The sequence below is a fragment of the Stenella coeruleoalba genome, assembly GCF_951394435.1.
Source record: "Stenella coeruleoalba genome assembly, chromosome: 7".
Lineage (NCBI taxonomy): Eukaryota > Metazoa > Chordata > Mammalia > Artiodactyla > Delphinidae > Stenella > Stenella coeruleoalba.
Genome location: NC_137153.1, coordinates 100709120 through 100729755, shown reverse-complemented (window position 1 = coordinate 100729755; position 20636 = coordinate 100709120). Strand labels below are relative to the sequence as shown.

At 39.3% G+C, this 20636-nt stretch overlaps 1 protein-coding gene across 4 annotated transcripts in view; it reads left to right on the top strand.

Moving 5' to 3' along the window:
- LPAR1 (lysophosphatidic acid receptor 1) overlaps positions 1-20636 on the top strand; it is a 400858-nt gene that overhangs the window by 118483 nt on the left and 261739 nt on the right. Inside the window, exon 1 of one of the 4 annotated variants that reach the window (XM_079927185.1) lies at positions 19926-20297. The exons of the other annotated variants lie outside the window; for them this stretch is intronic. The gene's annotated coding sequence lies outside the window, so the exon portion shown is untranslated. Of the gene's footprint in view, positions 1-19925; positions 20298-20636 lie in introns of those variants that run through there. 4 annotated transcript variants of the gene reach the window in all.

Below are 20636 nucleotides of genomic sequence, written 5' to 3'. Positions count from 1 at the left end.
GTTTGTAGCCTTAGTTAGTTTTAGGTTGCATTTGTTTTCAAACTTTTTGAGAATGCAATCTTATCTGTGTATATAACAGGCTCTTCCTTCTAGTGGACTTTGGGATCTATATTTGCTTTCTGCCTTGCCCCAAATTCCCAGATGCTTCTTCCAGACACTGAGCAGAAATCTAGAGGGGAGAATTGCTGGAAGGAAGGACTAGCTATGCATTTGGAGTTCCTAAGATTCTATTCCATTACACCACCTCACATGACATTTTCACCATGCCAGTTAAAAGTTTAACTGGTTTCTCCCTACCCCAGCAGATTCTTTCTGTGTCAACTCAGCTAGGGTTCCCAGGAGAAAAGCAGTCCAGGGTCTCTGCTCATCCAGGAAGGGTCTATTCGTCTCTCGGAGTCTTTAGATTCTTTTCATTCATAGCTCTCCGGTGTGTTAAAACATAGGAATTTTTATTTAATCCATATTTTTATAATTTTTCTGGTGAGAGCAATGATCTGTCACAACCTTCTGCATCTTAACCTGAAGTAAAATTCTGCAATAGAATTGTGAAAAAATAAAAAGAATTATGAAATGACATTTGCCTCATGGAAATTTAGAACGTATTATAATTTCACATTGTGGTATTGGCACAAGAGTAGACCAATGTAGTTAAATCAAACAGAATAGAAAGTCAAGAAGCAGAAAAGGTTTTAGCTTGGAATAAAGATGGTTTTCCCCCAAATTTTGCAGGGTAATGTATTATTCAATATAAGGGAAAAATTATCTATTTGTAAAAAAATAAAGTTAGAGCCTTTCCTCACCCAGTACTCAAAAAGAGATTACATAGGAGTCAATTTGAAAGACGAAACTACAAGATAAAAATTCTTAAAAATATGGAGGAACAGATTCTGCTTACAGGGTTAGTAAAATATTTCTAAGAATAAAATTAAAGAAAAATAATAGAAGAGAATAAGAAATAGATTTTTTCTACCTCAAAAATTATGAACAAATTTAAAAGTCAATCTCTAAAGCAGGTAAAATATATTTGTAAAATAAATGACACAGTGTTATCACCCTCAATATATAAAGAGCTCTTATAAATCAACAAGAAAAAGGCAATTAGGAATATGTCTTAACAGGTATTTCACAAAGACATACAACTGTCTTAAAATATTAAAAAAAATACATCATTAGTAGTCAAAAATCCCTCTTATACCATTTTTTGTTTCTTACTCCAGTGTGTGTGTGTTTGTGTGTGTGTGTGTGTGTGTGTGTGTGTGTGTGAGCGGGAGGAATAACCTTAATATTCTTCTAGGCTTTTAAATGATAATTTTATAGTGAATAAAAAATTTGTCAAAGAGTGAATTGCCTAAAACATAGTTAACCTGCAGTATTTCAGAAGCCTGCTTTGCTTCTATTCAGTCTACTTAAGTAGCTGTTGTTTTCTGTGCCCATTTTGTGGTACTACTTTTAATATGTTTCTTTGTGAAAGTTGTTTTTTTCCAGAACTCACTGGAACTTAGGTCTGGATAGGGTCAATATAATAATAAATTCCACTGGCATCTGCCCAAGGCTGAGAGAGAAAGCCCAGCCCTTTCATGTCTCACTGGATTATTTCTCTGGTGTCTTACGTTAGCTCATGCTCTTCTACCATGTGCACACTTTTGACTGTGTGATGTTCATGCAACTTCCTGAGAATTGTGACTCAGCATCATCACCACTACCAGTGTCCACCACGACAACATTGAGGGCATTGCCAAAAGATGATTTCCCAGATCCTTATGCCCTTGAGTGTCTTAAGTGTCACTGCAAGTCCTTTAGTCCTCACTAAACCAAAGCTGTGTATGTGGGTGCAGAATGGGGGAGTCTGCATCCTTCCTGACCCCGTGTTACACTTTTTCACCCGGGTAACACTGTGCTCCTTTTTCTTCCTTGGGGTAACAGCTCATTTACCTCACAATCCTTCTGTCTATTCCAAGGTACCAGACTAGGAACCACAACCAAGATATACCCTTTTATTCCATCCCAGTTAGAGAGTAGTCTCCCAGACAAAGTTCATCTGAACTTTTCTTCACACACAAATTAGTGCAGACAAAAGAACACCTAAGATGCCTGGTCCACCCCTTGTCTGTCATGTCCAGATATGAATGAATGTCCTTTACGATCATCTACAACATGCAAGAACACATTCACAGGCTGAGTTAGAAATGAATGATGAGGATTCCCCTACCGCTTTCTGAATTTTTCCTTCACAAATGTCAGGAAGGAGTGAGTGATGCTCCATTCCATGATGTTTTTGAATTTTCCTTCACATGTGGCGGAAATTCTACTCCAACATTGACTGTACTGTTAATACTTGTTTGACCTCAGCTAAACCATTTTGCTCTAGGGCCCTCATTTTCTTTCTCCATATGATATGCCAATATCTTTATCTATAGTCTAGGGACATGGTGACATAACACTGATTGACTAGAGGGAAGCAAGTGGCAGAGAAGCCCATGGCAAGCATACTAAAAATCTTAAGACTCTAAACCAATGAATCAACTAAAGAGGCAAAAACCTCCCTAAGAAAGAGAAGTGACCTTCTGAGCTTTTGTCCCTCAGGGGATATTAGTTTTACCTTTCCTGCTAAAATGATAGCAGCCAGGCTGGGAACTTTGGATAGATTATTTATTCAGTGTGACAGCCCCTCCTCCTTTTTCCCTCCCTCTAACCCTTTACCCATGACCTTTCCAGACTCTTCAAGTTTTTTTAAACAAATCTCATCAAAGAATCAAAATTAGATGAATAGGCATTGATCACCTGAGTTATTTTTGTTTCTCTTTGTCTCAAAAAAAAAAGTTTAAACATTTCCCAGGTGATCTTTACCTATGAAAATTAATGGCAACGACAGCAGCCTTTAAAAAAATGTTAAATTATCACCGATGTTCAGAAAAAACAAAAGTTCTGTACTTCCAACCGCATGTGTGGTAGAAGGAAAAATGAATTCTTGAAAGAGGCCTGTTGATTACAGCTTTCTCTTGTTAAAAGGGAGATTGCTCAGTGGGAAATGAAAGATCACAAATCTTCTCCTTTTAGAAACAAAAGATAGATTATAATACTCTAACAGAAAGAAAACCTTCTCCCTCAAAGAGCTACCCAAACACTGCACTGCTTGAATAATGCGCTGAGTTAAGTAGTGAGGCCTGAGATGCAGTAATTACTCCAAGGAGGCTGCAGGGAAAGGAAAGTACATTCCAGACACCTAATCATTTACAATTGAGTTTAATGAGGTAGTAATTTCCAGCTTCGGGGTGGAAGTATGGAAAGGTCCCTGCCAGGAGCTGGGCAGACTCTTTAAAATCCTGGAGTTTAATGAAGGCATTGGAGGGTGGACGCACACAGCCGAACTTGTGTAATTCCATCTGCTCAGGGCTTGGACAGGAAGTAAATGACAGGGCACTTGGGACCTACATCTGGAAACAACATGTTTCAAAGGATTTCATAAATCCTGCAGTAAAAGAAGAAGAAGAAAGAAGGAAAAAAAAAAAAAACAGAGGTGAAAGGGCATAATTATAGGGGGATGGGGAAGCACAACAGGGAAGGACCATGGCAGGTTGTTTTTAGTTTGAAGAAATAACATTTTCTAATGTCAAGGTCAGTCATGATAATAGTTGACAAAACACGATTGTGATTGTCAAGCCCAATATGAAAACAGAAGGGACTGAAGTTTCCTTTCTGGATAGGATTTCGGTGAAGACAGCAAAGGAGTTCAGCATCCACTGAAGTTACCTGAATACCCCTTTTCAATCTTCCAGTAATGTTGCTGGTACCTTCTTTATTGTCATTATTTCTTGCTTCATAGTATAGTGGGTTAATTTTACTTTTTGTTTGCTGATACTTTTAAAATCCAGCTAGCACATGAAGGGAGCTTGTCTTAAAGAGATGGAAAAGGCTCAAGGTATAATTATATAGTGTGGGGATAAAATGTAGCTGCTAGACTGGGCTTTCATTATGTCATACCAGTGATTGACATATGCAGAGGTCAGTATTTGTTTTCTTCTCACTTAGGCCGAATGTCCTTCATCTTTCATTTTATGTAACCTCATTTCAAATCTCCCAAGTGTCAACCTCGTTCTACCCAATTTCCAAATCCTCAAAAACCAAAGTTTCCTCATTCTTTCCTTTTTTAGTTGTTTCTGCAAGCTGGGAAGAAAGTTGAAGGAACAATGAGGGTAGATCGAATGGAACAGAGAGGAACCTTTGCATTTCTTGACTTTTAGGAACAAGGATCCAGGTTAAAACTCATCCCTTCATCGGGCTATTATAAAATATTTAGGAAGGAAACACTATGCGGCTGTGTGCCATGCAGGCAAGCGGTGCTAGGAGGGGAAACAGTGATCACAGTCACATTCACAACTGTAATTGCTCTAACAGGGCTGGAGCATTTACTCTGTGCTGGGTGGTTTACATATATTATTTCATTAATTCTTTCAGTAACCCTGAAAGTAGGAAACAGGCCATACATACTTTTATACCATTTTGCAGATGAGAAAACTGAGGCTCATAGAAGTTAATTTAATAGCTCAACATCACTAGGATAGTAGGTCGAATGGAGAATTCATACTCAAGTCTGTCTGATTTGAGAGCCTATAATCTTTTTAAAATTTAATTTAATTTATTTTTTATGCAGCAGATTCTTATTAGTTATCTATTTTATACATATTAGTGTACATATGTCAATCCTAATCTCTCAATTCACCCCCCCCCCGCCCACTTTCCCCCCTTGGTGTCCATACATTTGTTCTCTACATCTGTGTCTCTATTTCAGCCTTGCAAACAGGTTCATCTGTACCATTTTTCTAGATTCCACATAATATGTGTTAATATACGATATTTGTTTTTCTCTTTCTGACTTACTTCACTCTGTATGACAGTCTCTAGGTCCATCCACGTCTCTGCAAATGACCCAATTTCATTACTTTGTATAGCTGAGTAATACTCCATTGTATATATGTACCACATCTTCTTTATCCATTCATCTGTTGATGGGCATTTAGGTTGCTTCCATGACCTGGCTATTGTAAATAGTGAGAGCGTATAATCTTTTAACTCCAATGTTATATTACCTTGAATTTTATATGCTTGCATACCAGATTGTAGGGACTTTAAAAAGGTTTGGCCAGAATGCAGAGTGATGGTCCTAATGACATCTAGGAAACCATTCCATTCCCCCGCAAAGGAAAAACTTTAAAGTATCTCATATGATGTTTGGACTACTGAATACAGAAAAAAAAGGAGTGTTTTTTTCTCATGTAATATCTTTTAAACCATAGATCTTAGAATCTGGCTCAAAGAAAAGGGAAAATTGGTTTTCAAAAGCTTTATTTTCCTATTTTCTGGAGAATGAGATGTTTTCCATGTCTTGAACACAGTCTTTTGCTGATTAAAAATCAGAAACAAGTTTTTAAGTTTCTCAAGATCTATAGTCTACGTTTTGAAAGTCTGGCAAAATCTGTTCCCTGGAATAATAATTATTCTTTGGAAAGCTATGTATACCTGTCCACCACAAGAAACATGTGACAAGGTACTTAGTCATGGTTTCAATCCACATGAACTGGGAAAGACTTTCAAGTTAAATAAATCTTCACACGTGTGACAAAAACAAGCTTCTATACACTATGGGTAATGCCAGCAGTGAAATCTGAGGCCAGAGCACTTAATAAGGGTGGAAAAATTTTAATACTACGCTCTTGTTTCCTCTCTTTCTGGTCTGCAGAGTTAACAGCCTGATTATTGAAATTTCCCTTGGTACTATTAGTTTATTTCCAGTTTTGAGAATATTATACTGCTAATCTTAGAGAAACCAACCTCTTACTTGGAAAGTGTATGTGTAGTTACCCGCAAATAAGACCGTTTTCTCTCTTGAGAAGATCACAGAACTACTAAAGTAAGTGATCTCCCATTCCCTGGACCAGTGAGTGCCAACTTAGGTTGGATTGTTAATATCAGATGTTAATTCCACGATGCCAAAGTTGTGATATAGAAATTACCTCTCACATACCTTTGGCATGAGTCAAACACAAATTAGAAGTAAAACTCAAGCCCACTTGCTGATTCTCTTTTTTATTCTTTGGAGAAGTGCACTGATGTTCCATTTATCCAGCATGCTTAGGGGTTGAGCTCTCCCATTAAATAGATTTTTTTCCAGAAATTTTACCTCTTCAAATGCAGCCTTTAAAAACTTACCACCAGATTCTATGGATATCTTTCTAAAGTATACGAGTTATCTGTCTGCCTTCTTAAGAAGAAGATACTGAATACAGTTTAGTCTCATCTTCATGAGCTCAGATCATTGTTGTAAACAATGACTGTCGTATGTTACCCTGTACTTGAGTGTGGTAGGAGAATCAGTGTTGAGGTGTGAAGGGCTATTGAGATGTGAAGGGCTGTGCTAGCGCTGAATGAAAGCACACTAGGTCATTTAGTTTCTTGGAAAGGCTTTCGGAAATTGTTTGTATGTCTGTGTGTGGGTGTGCTCCCTCTAGTACCGTCCTCATAGTTGGTTACTTTTAAGCTTCTGTGGTTGGAATACCTAGACCTAAACTTGTGGCTCTGAGAGCCTGCTAATAGGCTCCTCGTGTGTAAGCTTGGGCTTTCAGACATCTGCTTAGGTCACTTAGAGGCTGTGGTTGTTCCATTTCTCATTCTGGATTGTTCAGTAGATATCCAAGACTGCCAGATTACTCGCCTCTGAGTAAGCAGGCAGTTTCTCTAACGTTATGCTTATTTTGCAAACTAGTAAATGGTTTCACAATGCTTCGTCTCAAATCATCTTTCTCTCATAGACCCTAATTTACTAATGATTCTGCCAGCTATTCCAATCACCCCATCAGAGGCCCAGGTTGTAGCGTGAAGCTTTGGTCGTAGCATGTAGCATGATTTTAAAGTCAGGTACATCTGCCTTTGAATCTCTGCTCCCCAACTTAATAATTGCATAATCTTAGGCACGATAATTTATCTCACCCGTTCATTTAACAAATATTTATTGAATACCTGTTATGTGCCAGGCAGTTTTCTGGGCTTCCGGGATAGAGTTCTTGGAGACTACAGCTTGTTGGGGGAGATAGGCAACAAACAAGCAAATAAATACAGGTGTGTGAGGTGGTGCTGTTGCAAGGGATATGGAAGATAAAGAGTGTGAGTGATGGAGGTAGGTGTGGGGATGTTTATGAAAGCTGTTTCAGCGGAGGGGTTGGGAGGAAAACCTGATAGAAATGCATTTGAATAAGACTTGAGACACCTTGTATAGTCAACCTTTTATAGAAGTTTTGCAGTAGAGGAAGACAGAGATGTGTTATGGTAGCTGGTGGGAAGAATGTAGGGTCAGGTGAGGGTTTTATTTTAAGATCTGGCATTTCTGAATGCTGATGTGAATGACTCAGCAGAGAGAGGAAAACTGAAGATGCAGAGGAGAGAGGAAACAATTGCTGAAGGAGCGTTGTTGGGTTGGCCAGAGCAGTGAGATCTACCGCACAAGTGGTGGGCTTGGCCTCAGCTTCGAGGCTGAGAGTTTATCCAGGGCCACAGGAGGGATGGAGGAGAGTAAGGGCACACAGAGCAATATGTCAGTAGAAGTGGTCAAAATCTTTTTCAGTTGCTTCTGTTTTCTCAGTGAAAAGGAAAGCAGGCTCGTCATGTGAGAGCAGAGATGGGGAGGCAGTATTGGTTTGAGGAGAGAGAAAAAGGTATCAGCTAGTCACCTTCGAGAACAGGCAAGTGAATGAGCTACAGAAATATAGTTGAATTGCTGGGAAGCTCTAAGTGACCATTTGAGTTTAGTGATCATCCGTGTAAAGCTAGATCAGTTATTTTCTTTTTCATGTAACACACTTCCCCCTTTTTGTTTTTCTACCTTAAAAGAAAAGTTGTAATACTGTCATTGCCTCTGAGAAGTACTGGATATTTCTGTCTCCATTCCCCCCCTTCACTCCCTTTCACAATTTCTTTCCCTTGTTCCTTAACTCCTAGGGAAGCCTGTTAGTGGTTTTCTCTTTTCAGTTTCCAAAACAGCTTACACACACCATTATTAGAGCACTCTTCAATAAGCCGCAATCAGTTCCTTACATTTATGCCTCCATTCTCATCCCTACTATGCAAATATTTCTACTCCCAGCCCCTAGTACAAGATCTTCATATTGTAGATTTTTAAGGTAAATGTTTACTGAATGGAGGACGGAAGGCAAAATAAAAGTTCTGCCTTTAATTTCCATATTTACAGTTCTGATAGATGTCCCATTTCTGGCACTCAAAGGTTAAAAAGCAAATCACCCTTCCCTTTGTGTCTCTAGAGACGGACTAACGGTGATTTTTGTTTTCCTTTGGATTTATTTTGGAGAGTCCATTTCTTTACCTAATATCTGTTATTTTTCTTCTGGTGTCTGAACAATGAAGAACATTTCTTGGCACCCATTTAACAAGACACAGTCAAAAAAGATTTATTTTCTAACAACTGTTTCCCTTTCAGATAATGGCAAATTACATAAAACATTTTTAGGTCAAACAAGGCAACTGAGAAATTTTGACTTTGACCACGGCTGAGGCAATTTGCTGTGGAGATGGCTGGAGGCCCACAGAGGTTCCTGAAGCCAGTTGGGGGCTGTAATGGGTTTCAGATGTGCTCTGAATAACACTGAAGATAAATGTCCCAGAGGTAGATTATTGGAGGGCTCTTTAGCTGTTTCTAATAACATTTTCTTTAAAATTCCAAGATATTTTTTTCTACAGATGCATATAATAATTCCAGCATGAACTAGTGGGCCTGAATGAAAACTACATGTTTGTTAATAATGTTCCATTTCCCCCTAATTAGGAAAGGAATTCATGGTCTTGGTAGAAACATTGAAAGTTACAGACAACTATAAAAAACAAAATAGAATCACATACATATTTACATACATATATCTACATACATATATTTATCTAGTTGAGATCATGCAGAATGTAGTCTTGTATATGAGTTTTTATGTGATATTATATCCTGAGCTTTTGCTCTCATCTTTACAGATGTTTCAAAGTATGAATTCAATAGCCTTATAATATTGTACAGCAGTTTTTTCTTTCACGGTTTTCCATAAAGTCTTAGGGATTCTTAGAGGTGTCCCGGGGGCCACCACAGAACTTGGGGGAAGCAGGAGTTGGGACAGAGGCCATTGAGTCTAGGCTCCCCTTGTACTTTTCAAACAGAGCAGCTCCACATTGAACTAATTTATGTATATGGCTTCTGCACAAAATTCTCCTTGAAGAAGGATTCCCAAGCATATCAAATTTGAAATCAGTTACCCATGAGCCATAATTTATTTAACCATTTTGCATTTGTTGCATATCCAGTGTTTCTGTAGTTTTAAGTAATATCATGGACAACTTTTAAATTATATAATATAAATGTAATATATTCAACATAAATATGTAAATAAATATATAATGTATATTTAAATTTATAAACTATATAAATATATACGTATTCCTTTAGGGTATATATGTATAAATAGATCCAAACTCAGATACTGGGTCAAGCATAGATGCTATTCTTTTGTGCTAGAGAAATATGGCCTGGAGGATGGTTGTGTAACTTCAACTCCTAACAGCAATGTACAAAAGAACCTGTCTCACAGCACATAACTGACCCTTTCTTGGTGTTATTTTCTGTTTGTTGGTTGAAAAGTAACACATCACTGTTATTTTAATAAGCAATTATTTTATTATGGTAAGGGTAAGAACTTTAATCTGCATGATTGTTAGTGATTTTTTTTTTTTGCGGTACGCGGGCCTCTCACTGATGTGGCCTCTCCCATCGTGGGGCACAGGCTCCAGACGCGCAGACTCAGCGACCATGGCTCATGGGCCCAGCCGCTCTGCGGCATGGGGGATCTTCCCGGACTGAGGCACGAACCCGTGTCCTCTGCATCGGCAGGCGGACTCTCAACCACTGCGCCACCAGGGAAGCCCTAGTGATATTTTCTTGCATGAATTTTCTTTGCTAAAATTTCTGTTGGCAGATTAGTGTTTTGCCAGTGGATTTTAAGATTTGTAAGTGTGCTTTGTCTATTAAGGGTATTAACCTTTTTTCCTATTTGTGGCTATTTTTCCAGTTTGTCACTTAAGTATTATGATGATTTTCTTATATCGTTTGACGTATTTTATGGAGTCGAATTTATCAGTTATTTGCTTTATGATTCTTTCCATGGCTTTTACATTAGGAATACCTCTTTCCATTTACTTAAACCTTCACCTATAATTTCTAATAGTCCAATAATTTCATTTTTAAAAATTAACATTAATTCACAAAAGTTTATTTGGTATTAAGTTTTGTTTTAAATTTACAATAGCTAATTTTTATGTTGCTTTAAAAAATAATTCATACCAGCCTTATTGGATTATTAATGTGTGAGAATGCAATTGATTTTGTATATTGACCTTTCATACAACAATTTAGCTAAACTGTATTATTTGCTTTGGTAGTTTGCTTGAAGAGTTTCTTGGAGTTTCTAAATGTCAAGAAATATTACCAGGAAATAATTATTGTTTTGTTTCTTCCTCTCCAACCTGTATGCCCCTTATCTTTTCTTCTTTGCTTACCCATCTGGCTAGGGTATCTGGTGCAGTGTTGAATAGAAGTATTGATTGTAGGTATCCTTATCCTATTCCTATCTTCAAAAGGAATGCTCCAACTTCTCAACATTCGGGGTGATTGTTGTAGGCTTTCAGTAGATTATCTTTATCAGGTTAAGGAAGTTCACGTTTATTTTTATTTGCTAAGAGTTCTTTAAAATCATGAATTATTTTTTTTTCTTGATTCCATATATGTGTGTTAGCATTACGGTATTTGTCTTTCTCTTTCTGACTTCACTTTTTTTTTTTTTTACGGTACACGGGCCTCTCACTGCTGTGGCCTCTCCCGTTGCGGAGCACAGGCTCCGGACGCGCAGGCTCAGCGGCCATGGCTCACGGGCCCAGCCACTCCGCGGCATGTGGGATCTTCCCGGACCGGGGCCCAAACCCGTGTCCCCTGCATCGGCAGGCGAACTCTCAACCACTGCGCCACCAGGGAAGCCCATGAATTATTTTTGAATAATAGAAAATCATTTCCTTCATCCATTAGAATGTTCATTTCTTTCCTCTTTTATTTTGTTAAAGTGACTGAATTATATCAATTAGGTTTTCAGATGTGAACCCATATGAAATTGGACATGAATGAATTATTTATTTTAGACATTGTTGGATTCAATTTGATAATATTTTGTTTAGGTAGATTTTGATCCATATTTTTAAACAAGACTGGATGAATCTTTCTTACACTACTTCCGTGTGCTTTTGGAATCAAGGTTATGTAAACATTATAAAATGAGTTAGGGTTGTTCCTTATCTTTTTATTCTCTGGAAGAATAAGTATGGTAGAATAAGTCTGCAAAACCAACTGGGCCTGGTTGTACAGACGTGTATCATAATAATAAAATTTATTCTGGTGGGTTGTCTGCAGAGGTAGACATGAGCAATGGGACAAGAGGATCCCATCCTTGTCTGTACATGAAACTCTATTTGCCTTTTCTGGAACCTGGGCTGATGTGACTTGCCTTTGCCAGTAGAATGCAGCTGTAGTCGTGCTGTGCCCGCTGTGGCCAGTGGGAGGCTGGGCACCTTCTGTTTTGCTTCTCTTGTGATCAGTCACCATGTAAGAAATTCAGGCTAGGTTACTGAATGATGAGAGGAGAGAGAATTGATTGACTGAGAACAAGAGAAGTCAGTAACAATCTTGGAACCTCCAAGCCCCAGCTGAGCTGCTATAGTCAATACAATGTGAGTAGAAATAAGCTGTCTATTCTGAGCCTTACCAAAATTTCAGAATCTTGAGAAGCAATGAATGATTTTTTTTTTTTTTTTTGCGGTACGCGGGCCTCTCACTGTTGTGGCCTCTCCCGTTGTGGAGCACAGGTTCCGGACGCGCAGGCCCAGCGGCCATGGCTCACGGGCCCAGCCGCTCCGCGGCATGTGGGATCTTCCCGGACCGGGGCACGAACCCGTGTCCCCTACATCGGTGCCACCGATGTAGGCCAACAACTGCGCCACCAGGGAAGCCCCGCAATGAATGATTTTTATTCTAAATTCTAATGTATACTTGGGTCTGTTTCAGTCTCTTATCATTTAGTGTAATTGGTATCATCTATTTTTTTTCCTACCCATCTCTCACATTGTTCTTAGTATTGTTTGATTGCATACATTAATCTGGTAATGCAATTCCCCCTTCTTATTCTTGTTTTTCAAAATATTGTAGCTATTGCCACCTGTTTTTTCTTTCAGGTGAACATCAGAATATTTTTGTCAATTTCCTAAACCCCTTGGAACTTTCATTAGAATTGCATTAAATTTATGAATTATTTCGGGAAGAATATTTGCATGGTTATCTTTATACTCCAGATTATGATCTGTCATTTCATAGCTTCAAATATTTTTACATTCCTTAGTCATTTTTTAGTCTTTACATATTTTATTTGATCCTTCATTCATTCAGTTAACTACTAATTCAGGGACACATTTCTTCCTAAGCTCAAGCTTGCAGCCCACTGCTAGCCAGTGTACAGGACTTTATAGAAGGTGCTTTGTATAATAATCCTATCACCTGGTATTATTTTATTTTCTACTTCATAGTCTTTTCCTATTTATTTTTATTTTATTGTGATTCTGGTGTATTAGGGCCACCTGGAGTTACACTGTGTACATTAATGCCCAGAGTTTTATATCTCCAGCTTGCTTGTCATGGGATGCATGCTGCCTTGAGAAGGGTATAACCTTGGGGAAAGCAGTTCTAGGCAGATAAGGCTGACCCTTAAGTTGCTGTCAGCTGGAGGCTCACTCCTGACCACAGTCCTCTTAGCTGAGCAACAAGTCCTATCTTTTTTTTTTAAATAAATTAATTAATTTATGTATTTTTGGTTGCGTTGGGTCTTCGTTGCTGTGCATGGGCTTTCTCCAGTTGCGGTGAGCGGGGGCTACTCTTTGTTGCTGCACGCAGGCTTTCTCTAGTCGCGGTGAGCGAGGGCTACTCTTCGTTGCTGTGCGTGGGCTTCTCATTGCGGTGGCTTCTCTTGTTGCGGAGCACGGGCTCTAGGTGTGCAGGCTTCAGTAGTTGTGGCATGCGGGCTCAGTGGTTGTAGCACGCGGGCTCAGTAGTTGTGGCTTGCGGGCTCTAGAACACAGGCTCAGTAGTTGTGGCGCACAGGCTTAGTAGCCCTGCGGCCTGTGGGATCTTCCGGACCAGGGCTTGAACCCATGTCTCCTGCATTGGCAGGTGGATTCTTAATTCCTGCGCCACCAGGGAAGTCCCAGCAAGTCCATTCTGGAAGGGGGACCTGGGTTAGTGTATTGCTGTATTCACCACAGCCCAGTTCTGGGAAACTTGGGAAAGTCATGTCCTTGGCCCTGCCAGTGGGGGTGGCGAGATTGTTCTCCATAATATCTGCTGCTTCTGGCTGTTCTGAATTCTCTGTGTTTTTCTCCACCACAGCTTTTCCTCTCTTCCCTGATGAGTGTTTATTTAACTTGCTTTAAAGTCACTGGAGAAGCTTGACTTCCAGCTTTGATGTAAAGAGTGACGGTAAGACCCTCAGCATGTAGCTGTTCACACATCAGCCCCAGCAATGCACGGCCCCGACAGAGCAAGGGGCTTCATATCTGGCTCTGGAAGGAGATCCCAATTAAATTGCATTGATGGCTTTTCCCTTTAATTGAAACCTCTTGGTATGCTACCACCATTGTTTGCAATTTAATCAAATTCAGCTGATGCTATCATTGAGAAAATGTCCATAAGCAAAACAAAATTATTATTTTCTTTTCTACATTACCTGTTTCTCTAATCATCTCAATTAAGTTCTCCTTAGGACCATTATCTAGGGAAAGTAAGACAAATTTAGAAATGGATATGAGAGTAGCAGAACCCCAAATAGGTTTTTATTAAAATAAAATTATATTTAACAGTTATATGCATTGAATTTCCAAAGAAATATAAAAATCTATTTACAATTAGATATTCTCAGCAAGTAATTTAGAAACAGTGATCTGTGATCAAGATGTTTTAAGCACTTTTAGGTTATGCAACTGTTTATTTGAACAATGCCTACTTAGATTTGGCACTACCAAATTTACTTTTTTTTTTTTTTTTTTTGTGGTACGCGGGCCTCTCACTGTTGTGGCCTTTCCCGTTGCGGAGCACAGGCTCCGGATGCGCAGGCTTGGCGGCCATGGCTCATGGGCCCAGCCGCTCCGCGGCATGTGGGATCTTCCCGGACCGGGGCACGAACCCGTGTCCCCTGCATCGGCAGGCGGACTCTCAACCACTGCACCACCAGGGAAGCCCCCAAGTTTACTTTTAAAACTCAGTGTATGATATGCCCTTTCCCCATATTCCATTAGGGTGTTACCAGTATATAAAACTAAATAAAAATACCCTAAAACCAAATAAGAGGAAATAAAGCCCCTAGAAACTATGGATAATAGGAGACCATGTTCCAGAGAACAGAGGCAATTCCACCAGCTGCAATGACACAGAAGTTGGGTTGAAATGAAAAGATCAGGACCTATATGCTCCCTTAGAAATGCCACTAGAGCATGGCAGGTAGGAAAATAAGGCAGAGATTTTGACTCACCTCCACTCTCTGACCTTAGCTCTGAGAGACAGAAGGTTCACAGGCCAGTAAAAGGTCAGCCGTCCCTCGACACCTCATATATATGCATTTTTTGGTAAAGGTGCCAAATATACTTCTCTCTGTCTCTCAATTTCCTAGTCCCCATCAAGTATCTTCTTTTGTTACTCATGGCAGCAACCTGTCAGTTGCACAAACTAATGGAGAGGGGTACAGGGATGTGTTATTTTCCAAGAGGTGTATTTGCTTCATCTAAGAGGAGATATGTCAGGGAAGAAACAAAAAGGATGCGGTGGGTACAAGGAGGGCTTTCGGGGGGTATCTGTGAGCAAAGTAAAATCTCAGGCGGCATGCAGTTTCCTATTATGGTCAGACTTGGAGCTACACTAGACGGCTGTGAACATCAGTAGGTCTGAGATGGAGATCCAGTCAGGGTGCAAATGAATGGACGAACAGTAAAGATAATCTACCTTGTAGTGCCCAGTAGAGGTCTCCTTGTTTATGCATGAAAAACAAAACGAAATAACATGAAGCCTTTGAAATATTCTGAAATTTGCATTTTCATACCATTATAATGTAAGCATTTAAAAATGTTATTAGACATTTACTTTAAACCTATTTTAATGGCTGTATGTTACCCTGAATGGAGGTACTAATCGTAGTTATTCTCCAATTCTCAGATATTTGTATTATTTTTCACTACCACGGATGAAGACATAACAACCAAATCTGTGATAAAGATTCTACTGTAATCAACTTTTTTTGTTAGAAGAGAATCCTAGAACTGGGATTACGGGTCAATGGCTATTCATTTTTAAATCATCTTACTACATACTGTTTGGCTACCTTCTAAAATACTGTAGCCCTTTTTATCACCACAACCAATGTATGAGCATGCTTATTTAGTGGACAGCTGCCCACAATGGGCTCTTGTGTTTGTTTTCCTTTAATAATGTAATGGGTGAAAATTTATATATTATTTTTATAACCATTTCCTTAATTGATAGGAAGGCTGGACACTTATTGGTTGTTATGGTTGCAATGATTACTATACTTTCTCTTTTTGTGAAATCTCTGATCACTTATTTTCATTTACTCTGCTAATAACATGATACTAGGAAAGATTTTAATGGTCTAATTTTTTTTCCAGGTAAAGGCAAAAGACAATTTTGTGACAGTTGAATGATAGGTCATATCCTTAAATTAAACCATGAAAGCCGTATGCTTAGTATTTTTGAAGGCCTATTTTTATAACTTAAATATCTTATGATTGAATATTAATAATTGTAGCAATATTATTAAAGACAGTACTATTTATGATTTTTTCCTAAGTGTTTTAAGTATTAAAAAATTGTTTTAAGGTAAGAACTATATTTTGTTTTGCTAATGGACAGGAAAAGCAAGACTTAAAGGACAGAGCTAGAATTCAAATCCAATGTATATGACTCCAAAACCCAGGCTTCCATTCTTCTGGTGTAATACTTTCCCGTGTTCACATCTGCAAGTCCTTTTCAGAGACATTACCCTCTTTGTTTAGCTCTCAGCATTCTGTACATTTTAGCTAGTTTCTTTTAGAAACAATACTTTTTAAGAATGGAAATATAATATTAAAAGTAGTCACTATCCTAGCAAAACTAATAATTTTTGCTGGATCAATAGTAAAAATAATTATTATAATGACAGTAATAGGGAATATTTGCAGGATATTTCATATTTTGCATTGCCAACTGCAGTGCATTGTGAAATAAAAATGTAAATACAAAACAGCCTGTATCTGTGATCCTATTTTGTTATAAATATGTATGTCTTCACAAATATATGCAAATATATGCATAGTCAAAAGATAAGTGTATATTCCAAAATGCACACTGGGTATGCATTTATGAGTAGTTTTAAATTTTTTTAGAGTGTCTCTTTAAAAAGTATAATATTTTTGTGTTCTTTTCATAATCGTTGTAGTTAGTCTTTTTTATAATTTTAAGGCAACCTAAAGAGAATTAAAGGCAAACACCAGATTAAGTATTTTAATGGTAATATATTTAATATATAAAGGACCTATGTAATTTTATCATAGACACATTGGAAACCTGTAGTGGAATGGGCAAAAATTATGACATTTGATTCTCATAATAATCTAAAGTAGATAGGACAGTTTTTTGCTGTTGTTTTTTTAAAAGTTTATTTATTTACTTTTGACTACATCTGGTCTTTGTTGCTGCCCGCGGGCTTTCTCTAGTTGCGGCGAGCCGGGGCTACTCTTCATTGCGGTGCTCGGGCTTCTCACTGCGGTGGCTTCTCTTGTTGCAGAGCATGGGCTCTAGGGCACCCAGGCTTCAGTAGTTGCGGCACACGGGCTCAGTAGTTGTGGCTCACGGGCTTAGTTGCTCCTTGGCATGTGGGATCTTCCCGGACCAGGGCTCGAACCCGTGTCTCCTGCATTGGCAGGCGGATTCTTAACCACTGCGCCACCAGGGAAGCCCTATTTTTTTTTTTTCTTTTACAGAGGAAGAAACTACAATTTAGAGGAGCTTGAGTGATTTTCCTAAACTCAACCAATTAATGATTTTTTTTTTTTTTTTTTTTTTTTTTTTTTTTTTTTGCGGTACGCGGGCCTCTCACTATTGTGGCCTCTCCCATTGCGGAGCACAGGCTCTGGACGTGCAGGCTCAGTGGCCCTGGCTCACGGACCCAGCCGCTCCGTGGCACGTGGGATCTTCCCGGACCGGGGCCCGAACCCGTGTCCCCTGCATCGGCAGGCGGACTCTCAACCACTGCGCCACCAGGGAAGCCCAATTAATGGTTTTTGAAGCTAGCAGTAGAATTAAAATTTTCTGGCTATGAATAGGCAGCTGTAGACTCTTAAACCAATTAATATTTCATTTTTAAGGACAAACATAGCCAAGTAAAGCAGCTGCAGTCCCTTGTAACCAGAAAAATGAGGAGAAAATGCCTTGGAGAAAATGAAGTCAGAAGTTGGGCAATCAGGTGGTGATAGGCACCCCCCAGGTTGCTATCTGCTGATGGGCATGCACTTTCACAAAGGAGCCAATGGTCTAGGGACACCCTGAAAATCCAGGGGTGTGGTACCCATGGAGAGAATAGTTCCAGCTGGCCTCCAGCCTCCCATGCTGGAGGGCCAATCCTTACTGGACGAGCTCCAAACTACCCTGAGAGGCACCGGCCACTACTGTGCTAGTGTGTCAGTTTCAGAGCCAGACTTTCTCCTGACTCACATAAACACAGCCCAAATGTGCAGCTCCAGCGCCAAGTCTCCACTCCCGACTCACAAAATTTCTGTTGAAATTGTTAGTTATTTCAAATCTGGTTGCTTAAAATGGCTTACTCTGCTTTACAGACTTTCATTACTCTCCTGTGGTTAGGTAGCAGTTCTCCTAAGAAGCAGTCATCCTTAGAGCCCTCCTGGTTTAGAGAGAGTGGCACTTGGATGGATCAGGTTAGCTCCTGGGGCTTATGTTCCGATACAGTGTGTTGGACAAGCAGTTGGACCTAGGTCCCATCCTCACCGACATGCAGAGAAGAACTTTCCAATCACAAGATAGATCCAAATATACATGGTGATCTAGGTTTTGATACGTGAATGCGGGATCCAGAACGTAAACCAGGGGAGTCCTAAATCTTCAGCCAGCATTAGTAGTGGGTATAGGGAGATAATGACTCTTTCTGAAATTTTGGAATCTGGGCTGAGAAGGGGAGCAAAAATAGAACCTAGGAAATTCTGGTGGAGATTTTAAGAAAGTCAGAGTTAGAGTGACAAAATGGAGAGATAGACGGAAGTGAAAAAGACAATGGTGGTTGAATAAATGATACAGCATCTAGCATCTTGTTAAGGGTGACAGGAAAATGTAAATGTGCTGTAGTGCTTGTTTTGCTGCTTTGTTTTGGGTTTTTATTTTGGGTGTTCAACCTTTCCATTTGCTTTTGATAATAGCACCTGAATTTCCATGTGGAAATGATCTTTCTCCCATTAAATACAGTCTAATGGTCAATGAAGTCCAGTTGGAAATTCCCTGCTTGAATTTGTAATTATGAGCAGAATGATGAAAGGCTGTTAATTATTGGAATTAATTCATTATGGCGTCAGTTCCTGGGGAAACACTATAGTTCCTGTTACCTAAGCTCTCTGGAGCAGTCTATTTTCTGTATGTTGCATGCCTGGTTTCCAAGCTTTTTTTCAATCCTGTGACTTCCTAATAGCCTTTCGATAACTTACCCATTTGTTTAAGTTAGTTAGTTTATGGTAATCACAGCCAAAGAACCAATACTCAAATAGTCCAGATTAGGTAAAGTAATTAAAGTCGAGCCTTGTGATGTTCACAGTGCCAGCAGTATACTGAAACAATACAGGCAATCCTGTTTTTGAGAGGAGAATGGAGCTGTAATTCCCCCAAATTAAAATGATCAGGAGTGGAGAAGGTCATTGGAGGGGGTGAAGAATGTGAGTTGATTTCTTTTTCCCTCCAGCATTTTATTATGAAAAATTGTAAGCATACAACCAAGCTGATAAATTTTACAGTGAACAGTCCTATGCCCACCATCTACATTCTATTATGAACATTTTGCTATACTTTCTTTTTGTTTTTAATTGGAGTATAGTTGATTTACAATGTTGTGTTAGTTTCTGCTGTAAGCGAAGTGAGTCCGTTATACGTATACATATATCCACTTTTTTAGATTCTATTCCCATATAGGTCATTACAGAGTATTCAGTAGAGTTTCCTGTGCTATACAGTAGGTTCATACTAGTTATCTATTTTATATATAGTAGTGGGTATATGTCAATCCCAATCTCCCAATTTATCCCTCCCCCCCTTTCCCCCTTGCTATACTTTCTTTGTGACATTTATCTATCCGTCCCTCTAAGCATCTATTAATCCATCTTATTTTTGATGATGCAATTCAAAGTAGATTGCTGACCTCAGTATACTGACATCAGTATGTTGTATCATGTATATATCATTAGCAAGAGTTGAATATTAATTTGTTTTTTTCTTTTGATGTAAAATTTACGTTCAATGAAATTCACCAGTCTTAGGTGTTAATTTCGAGTTTTAACAAATGCATACACTGGTATAGCCCAAACGCCTATTAAGGTACAGAACATTACCTTCATTTCAGAAAGTTCCCTTGTGCTTTGTCCTAGACAATCCTTGCCCCTGTTTCCTACTCCCGCTCCCCCTTCCAAAGTCAACCACTCTGATTTTTTATCATGGTGCTGATTTCCTATAATTGTGAAACAGGTGAGCCAAGAAGACAGATGCCTGGATCTCTGGTCATAGGGGTACTAAACCATTACTGGAAATGTAACTATGTGGAGATAATTGTGTTTTGAACAGCTATTCTTTTTTTTTTTTTTTTTTTTTTTTTTTTTTTTTTTGCAGTACGCGAGCTTCTCACTGTTGTGGCCTCTCCCGTTGCGGAGCATAGGCTCCGGATGCGCAGGCTCAGCGGCCATGGCTCACGGGCCCAGTTGCTCCGCGGCACGTGGGATCTTCCCGGACCGGGGCACGAACCCGTGTCCCCCACATCGGCAGGTGGACTCTCAACCACTGCGCCACCAGGGAAGCCCTTGAACAGCTATTCTTAAGGAGAGTTCTGTAGGTGATCGAAGAGTGTTTTGCGTAGGTAAGCACTTCAGTTGGAAGGAGTTGGCTTCTAGGAAGCAAACTCTAGTCATAGTCACTGGGTTTCTGGTTCCAGGAGAATGCAGGAGAGGCTGAGGTCCTCCTGACTCAGCATTCAGCAGGTTTGCATATATACCTAAATAATATCTTTGAAGGCACACGAAAGATTAGCTACCTGTAGAGTCAAATTATCTGTTGTCCCTGGGCATGAAGAGAAAGGAAAACATGTGCTGAATAATGTAGGGCACTTCTGTTTATGCCACTTTAATTACTAACAAGGAGACATATGCTAGGTTTTACTATCATTCACTTGCTACAGAACACTTGACTGAGAAGACTG